The 7,988-nt window shown below is 34.1% G+C and overlaps 1 pseudogene; it reads right to left on the bottom strand.

Moving 5' to 3' along the window:
- Positions 1-1,392: 1,392 nt before the first annotated feature.
- On the bottom strand, positions 1,393-2,446 carry LOC147386415 (abscisic acid receptor PYL4 pseudogene; annotated as a pseudogene).
- Positions 2,447-7,988: the final 5,542 nt, after the last annotated feature.

The following is a 7,988-nucleotide window of genomic DNA, read 5'->3' as shown; positions in this document are numbered from 1 at the left end:
AAAACAAAAAACAAAATTAATTGGGAAACATTGAATTAGATAGGTGATCACCTTGTGCAATGAGAATAATTTTAAAATAAGATTTATAAGTTACCAATAAGTAATTAGCTTAATAAAAGTTTTTGCTACCAACATTTTGATTAATACACCTGTTACAGGAATCATATGTGACACCAAATAAAAATGTACGTACACAAGAAGTGTTTTGGAAAAAATATAAAAAGAAAGAAAGGATCAATAGTGATGAGAATCCGACACGATCATAAAAAAATAGAATGGTTATTGGCACCCCAAACATCATATTTAATTTCTACTATTTGATTTATTATGACATAATTTTAATCACAAAAATATTAAAATTTATATTTAGCGTTGTTGGTCGATCAAATTCATGCCAATCACCAGTTTGGATTCGAGAACTAAGGTCCAAATTAGTTGCAAAATTGGAATTTCATTGAAAACCAAAAGTATCAATTGTTGAAATAGGTTTGGAGTAGAGTAGCTTAGAAAGTTTTTTGGATGTTGAAGTGTTGTGTGGACAGTTCAACAAATTGAAAGAAGCAACACATGAGACAGGAAAAAATTGGTGGGTATATGTAAACTAGTGAGAGAGAGAGAGAGAGCACCACGGGGATCATTAAAGCATCCTTATAACCCCACTTGCATAACCCATCCAATTCAAAGTACAACAATAAGGAAGAAAAATTCAAAAAATTAAAATTAAAATAAATCATCAACTTGCATTTCTTTCCACAACAAGTTGAGTTATTAAAGTCAAGTTGCAGAGCAGCTGTTGATTCCCATCACAAAATTAGTATTTTAGTGCAACATGCTTCCCCACCCCCCCCCATGCATGGACTAATGTGGACATTTTCTAGCTTCTTCAAAATTCAAATGGGGTGGAAATCTTTTATTTTCTTTAAATTATTTTTTTAATTTCCACAACTAGTAATTGAAGATATATAATCGAATAGAAATTTAAATTTTCCTGAAATTAAAGTATTAAACCTTGAATATCGATGGATACTATTTAATCTGAAACAATAAATTATTGTAACAAAGAAGGGAATGGATTTTAATCGCACAAGCATTCTAATTGACCAACATTTCAACACCATGAAATTATTTCGTTACTAACTCATCTATGATCATCCCTTTTTCATCTAAACAGCAAAATTATTGAACAGTAATTAATAGGTGAAGACAGGTTTTTATCTGAAATATTACCACTAACATACTTTAACCAACTTGACAACTTAGTAGCACTTTCATCCACAACAATCCGTACTACTGACTATTGGATGCTCCTCGAGATTGGCACAATGTGATTCTCGATGAACGAACAATTAAAGATATGTAGGTAAAGAGATGATGCCGACAGTTACTAAGGAATATCTTTCAAGGTCAAATTGGTCCTCTTTCTATAATATCCATTTCTGAATTACACAAAAGACCCATGGGACATAAACAAGGTGGAATTTACATTGATGGTGGTCATTATTATTACCACAAAAAAAAAAAAAAAAAAAAAAAACCCCCAAAAAAAATATATTAAAATACTATGGGTGATTGTGCCGCTAACATGATGTTTCGGTACCGATACGATCATCACTGATTGATCTTAGAAGTGGGTGTCATTGTACGGTCGGGATTGATCGGACCCACCTAACAACCGAAGATAACAACCAGAAAAAACAAGAAACAAGAGCATAAAAGCTTCATGCGGACGATCGGTTGCGTTTGACCAAATTCTCTGCGATCTGAGCTAGTGATTGGAGGTTGCACCGTACGATCGTGTCAACAAACACACAAGTCTCTTCCTTAGTATTTCCTGTTGGGATATCTACGACGTACGATTCAACAACAACGGTTCCTGAACCGTTGGATGAAGGATGAAGTGTAGTCACGGATCTGTAGTTCTCTAAGCGATGATCCCCTCCTACAACGCTGAAGCTAAGTACATGACGCTCTTCGTCGAGAATTTCGAGGCGTTCTGTGCTTGTAGCTGCTGGTAGTCCAGAGACCACGTGGACCTCTCTCAAGGTTCCAACATCTCCATGTCCAACGATGACGTGGCAGCTTTTAACGAAGTGTTTGTATGTTTGTGGTGTATCGAAGCGGCGGACGACGGACCATACGGTGGAGACTGGTGCGGAGATGTTTTGTACTACAGCGCAGCAGCACTGGTTGGGGCCTACAGAGTGTGCATGTTGACGTGCCACGGTGTCGGGTAAGGGAGTGGTGCAGGGTAGATGGAGTCGGTGAATGGTTTGGGGTTGTTTCAGAGGGATGGTGTGAACTCTATGGAGCTGAAGAGATGATTTTGGAGGTGTTGAAGGCATTTCTCTTCTTTTGCTTTTCTCTCTCTCCTTCTTTTTTTTTTTGGTTTTTCTTTCTCTCACTTTTTTGGGCAGAAGAAGAGAGAGAAGGTTTTGGGTTTATGAAGTGGTCCTTGTCTTATATAGGGTGAGAAAGATGGGTTGGTTGGGTTGTGTTAATTAAAGCTCATGTGGGGTAATAAAATACTCAAATGGGGAAACCAGTTGGAGGAAGTGAAATTACAAAAGTAGCCCTTGTTATGAAAGTTTGACAAGTCCTTATAAATTGGTCTTTAGAAAAAATTCAAACCTTAGTCTCACGTCTATGAAATTCTATGAATTAAATTCATAGGATACTATTTTTGTGGGGTGAAAAATATTACAAGATTATATTGTATAAAACCAATGGTGGGGTACAAATTTGTTTCCACGAGTTGGAAGCCAAATCTTGGAAGCTTTGGGGTGTGTAAATGTCTTGTATTCTGTTGGCACTATGCTGAGTAGCTATGCAAAGTGGCCGAGTGCATAAGGGGAAGGAGGGGTGGGGCCCCCATCGAGGGTTCCTATTTTTGGGAGATATACATGTTTTAGCAACTCCCAATTTTATAAATACAAATCTCTCAATATTGTAAAACTCGAGAGAAAATAGTGATTGTTCTTGTTTTGATCAGTGGATGTAGGCACACTGCTAAACCACACAAATCCTTGTGTTTGTACGTTTTTGTTGTTTCATTTTTCACATGATGTTCGCTTTGATTAGAGACTATATCCTTATTCTGATATCTTCGGATTCAATGTACTCAATAGAAAAGTATCAATGGTGAGATTGATGTCTCTTATAAATATCAAGACTTGGTGAAGGAAATTCAAGTTGAATTGACAAAATTCATTTCTTGCTCCTTTGAGTTTTATTGGCAGAAAACAAACAGGGATGCTAACTATTTTGCTCGGCTTGTATCTACTTGCACAAAGGTTTTTTGTAATCGAGGATTCTGATTATATTTCTCAAGAGCTATTGAGAATAGTCCATGATAATGTAACTTGTAATTATTCTCAGAGTTAAAATTACTAAAAAGGGTTGCATCTCTTTAAACAAAACTTATCGTTCAGAAAAGAAAAGAAAAAAAAAAAAAACTCCGATGATAAAGTCAATTACGAATTTTGTACAACAATGAGACCTTAAATTGTTTTATATATTTCTTTAAATTCTTTTTCTTTTACCGTGATCATTATTTTTTGGTTATATCGTATTTTATTCTATTGAAATCATTTTTAATTACTTATTAAATGTGTCATCGCACTTGTTCTCCTGAGATTTAATTTACAATTATTATTTTGTGTATGTTCTAACATGTATTAGGAGCCCATAATCTACGTCTTCTATATATCTCATATTTCTTGCACACACATTCTTCTCTTACAACATCATGCGTTCATTGCTTGAAATTCATGTGCATAATTGCAGGGAACTTTTCCACCATCGTCTTGAGATTCACAACACAACCAGATTTAAACCTATAAGAGCAACATGTCTGAGCATACGTGTAGCACTACATGAAAAAAGGGGGCAAATTCGATGCCAAGATTGAATTTGCTTAGATTTAGTCAAATTTGATGGATCTTGGTGTCAAATTTATCATTTTTCACGTAGTATGGTACTTGCCAAAAAGACTATGATGCTTAAGATAAATTAATAATAATCATTCAACTGAAATCAATTAGCCTCAAATAAATAAATTTACCCTATAGTTATATTTGTAGAGTTCCCCTTTTTTCTCTAAATTTCTTTATTCCAATTTCGTTATTGGTTTAAAATTCAACTTCTTTTTGTTTTGAAAAGACTGTGTTAAGTTATGTCTTCTATTCCTGATTGGTGACTTCATACTATGTTGCAAACTCTGTCGGGTATGGGGGCAACGCCCTCGGGCCAGAATATAATTGATAGTTTTCTATTAAAGGTATTCGTCAATTTTACTCCCAGAAGTCATATATATATATATATATATATATGGGTCACATTCAACAACCAACATTAGGGACCATAGAGATCATCATCACAAAAAATCAGCCCAATCTGAAATTTCTTACCACATCAAAAGTGATTTAGAATTGTGGACCATCAACTTTTCAACATTAAATTGTAATCCACTTTTGATGGGATTAGAAGATTCAAATTGGACTCATTTTTTGTGAGGATGATCTCTATGGCGAGGAGATCACAAAAATCAGCCCAATTTGAAACTTTTAAGCCCATCAAAAGTGATTTACAAATTAACGATAAAAATCAATGATTCACAATTCTTCAATTAACGATAGAAATTTTAGATCGGGTTGATTTTTTGTGAGGATGATCTCCTTACATAGAGATCATTCTAGCAAAAAAAATCAATCAAATCCGAAACTTTTAAGTCATATAGGACAAATTTTATCCCCCAAGAGAGAGAGAGAGAAGGAGATTGTAACTTGAATTCTTCATTGGTTGATATAGTTAAACTATTGTTTTTGCCCATGGACGTAGGTCAGTTTTGACCGAACTACATTATTTTGTGCTTTGTGTGATTGCTCTTTGTGTTTATCTTAATTCTTGTTGATTTTATACTTCAATCCACGGTTTTGCTATAATAGATTGCAATCCTTGGAATTTATTTATTATTCTAGGAATTTAAGTTTAATTGACAAATTTATAATGATTCTTGAACACGCTTTGCAAAAGAAGTTCCTTCCCCCTTCTTGGATTGTCACTCACAAGAGTCATAGGATGTATCTAAGGTTTATTCACTAGCTCTCATTCCCAACTTCTTTCCCCGCATTTGCTTTTCACTACTTCTTCAAGGATGTCCCGAGAATGCTCATCGGGACTACTTTGATTCCTTCTTTGTTGAGTGGTTTTCATATCTCTAGGATAATTTTACAATTTAACTTAGATATAGAATTATGCCCACATGCTAACCTTCATTAATTCAATGTTTCTTGACTCTTCAACTTCCTTTTATCGGGAAAATTCCAAGATACACTTCAAAATTTGGCTTGTGAGGTAAATTCTCGATCTTTCCATAGGAGATTTGAGAGGGAGGAGACAATGACTTCCTTTCCTCAAGCATATATTTTGTAAAATTTTACAAAGAAAAATAATTAATTAAATTTTAAAACTATTTTGAATGAATGAAGATTGTGTCGTTAGTCTGTAAAATATAAAGACAATAAATTACAAGGGCATTTTAGTCATTATAGAGGGTGAGTGGGGTTTATTGAGCTGGGTAATAAAACAAAGTAAACTATTAATGATTTGATACAATAAAGTCTTGGCTGGGTGTGCATAGAAATTAGCAAATGGACGATCCACTTGCAACCTGCGAGAGGTGTAAGCCGGTGGATAAGAATAAGCATCCACAGTTTTTCTGCGTTTTGAAGCGCAGAAAGAGACAAGTGGGGGTAGAAAATTGTTTCAGTTTTCTCTTCATTTAGGTCTCTCTCTCTCTCTCTCTCTCCTCAATTTAAACCCACTTCTACCCTTTATTTTATTATATTTTACGACTTTAACCTACACACATTCCCAGTCAACTCGGTTGAGTCATATAAATAGATACTAAGGTTAGGGTGATTTTGAAATTAAACAACCCCTCCAAGTTTTAATTAATTTTTCAGATATATACAGATGACCATCTTCACTGGGCCTTCTCAAAGTGACTAATTATGGACATGAAATAGCTTAAATGCCCTCATCTTCATCTCTTCATTATCTTCTCCAACCTTAAGATTCTATCTCTCTTCAACCTTCAAACCTCAAGAATAAGATCAGATTTATTGGAAAATACAAGATGATGATTTTTTCATTTTAAAAATAAAGATTTTTTTTTTTCTCTTGGATGTTCAAGACTATGGATTGAGATGAAGTTGAAAAAGACTAAAATAATTTACCGTAGTGAATAGTAGTTAAAGAGAAAATGAATTTTATTAGAGATTGAAGACAAATGAGATGGATCTTCAAAGAACAAGCTTTTTTCTAAATAAAACTAATTCATTTGCGCCCTGCAGATCTACTAGTTTCTCTATTCATAGATCGGCCCTTGGTCTTTGGGTTTTCACATAAAAAATTATAGGTTATCTAGGTCATTTTCTGTTAGTCTATATGAGAAGACATGGGTTAAGGGTATCTCATCAGTTTAAAAATGTAAATATTAGGGTTGAATATGTAAATGATATGTAAAACAAAGGGTATATGTCTCCTTAAATTTATTAAATATCCAAAAAGAGTCATGATAATCCGACTACCCCATGTGGCACACTCAATCGACTCTCTTGACGTGACAAATTTGAAAACTGTAGATATGTACTTCTCGGGATACACATGTTTATGGGAATGTGCAATTTTGTATCCCAAGACGTACAGATCTATGGTTCTCGAACTTGTCACGTCGAAAGAGTTGATTAGTGTGCCAAGTGGGGTAGTCAGATTATCACAATTCATCCAAAAAACAAATTAAAATTTAGATTTAAAAGCATTTTCTAATTTTTATAAAAAATAACTTATATAATGTATAACTGGTCAATATTTGCCTATATTAACTTAATGAGTTTTTTTTTTTTTTTGTTTGATTTCAACAAACTTCTCAATCAAGCTAATTTGATTCAAACTTGATTTTTTATTTATTTATTTTTTTTATTTTACCACCTTTCAAAACTAGTTCTCAAACGCATAGCTCTTCTCGAACTCCTCATAAGAGTACTTCAATTTCTTCACTTACATTTATTATTTTTTTATTTTTTTTGTTTTGGCGGGCCGCTCATACTAACCAGTCTAGCACATGTTAGCAATTAAATATAGTCACTTTTAAGTGGAGGGGCATATAGAAATTCAAAGGTATATCTTGGGGAGCATACCCAATCGTCCTTACCATCTCGACTAACCCTTAATGGTGAGTCAATGACATAATACCATGCGCATTGAGAACAAAGTAAAATCCAAACACAACTCTTGTAATTTTCTTTATCCCTAACCATCACTAATTTTTCCAATACACGTCGCATCATGCCATTGATTCATCAACTTAGTAAGATTTTTCATTGACAATAAATTAATTTCCATTAGTAAACAAATGAAATTGTTAAACTGTAAGATCAACGATAAGTTTCCACGCGTCCACTACAAAAAAGTATGGAATGGATGAACATAATCGATGGAGAATCTTTTAAAATGTGAGTTGGGTTTGATCCTTTCTGGTAACAATGACCATCCCTGATTAGGTCCACAGGAATTCCATTTTTGGAAATATGTGGCAAATTGCCAACGAAAATGATGAGAAGAATCAGAGAAAAAGGTGATGTAAAGGTAAAGAAGAGCAAAAGAATTTGGGAACTGGAAGAACCCAACATAACTTGCAAGTGTGTGTATAATATATATTCTAAGCAAATATGGTCTAAAGCTTAAAGTGCCGCATAGAGGGATAGCTCAACATCAGTTGCAAGAGTACATATTCATTTGAATACAACTATATATCTGTACTTTTCTAACATCAAACTTACAACTGAGATGGGAGGATAAACATAATTTTCATAGCGATTAGTACAAGACCCAATCCAATTGATGATCCCTAGGGAATATCTCGAGACCATATATGATCGAGATCAGATTCCCTAGTTGGGTTGCATCCCGAGTAGGCAATCAAGTTT

This window comes from Akebia trifoliata, chromosome 14 (genome assembly GCF_017979445.1).
Source record: "Akebia trifoliata isolate Shusen 1 chromosome 14, ASM1797944v1, whole genome shotgun sequence".
In the NCBI taxonomy this organism is placed as follows: Eukaryota; Viridiplantae; Streptophyta; class Magnoliopsida; order Ranunculales; family Lardizabalaceae; genus Akebia; species Akebia trifoliata.
This window is presented reverse-complemented; position numbering and strand designations above follow the sequence as displayed.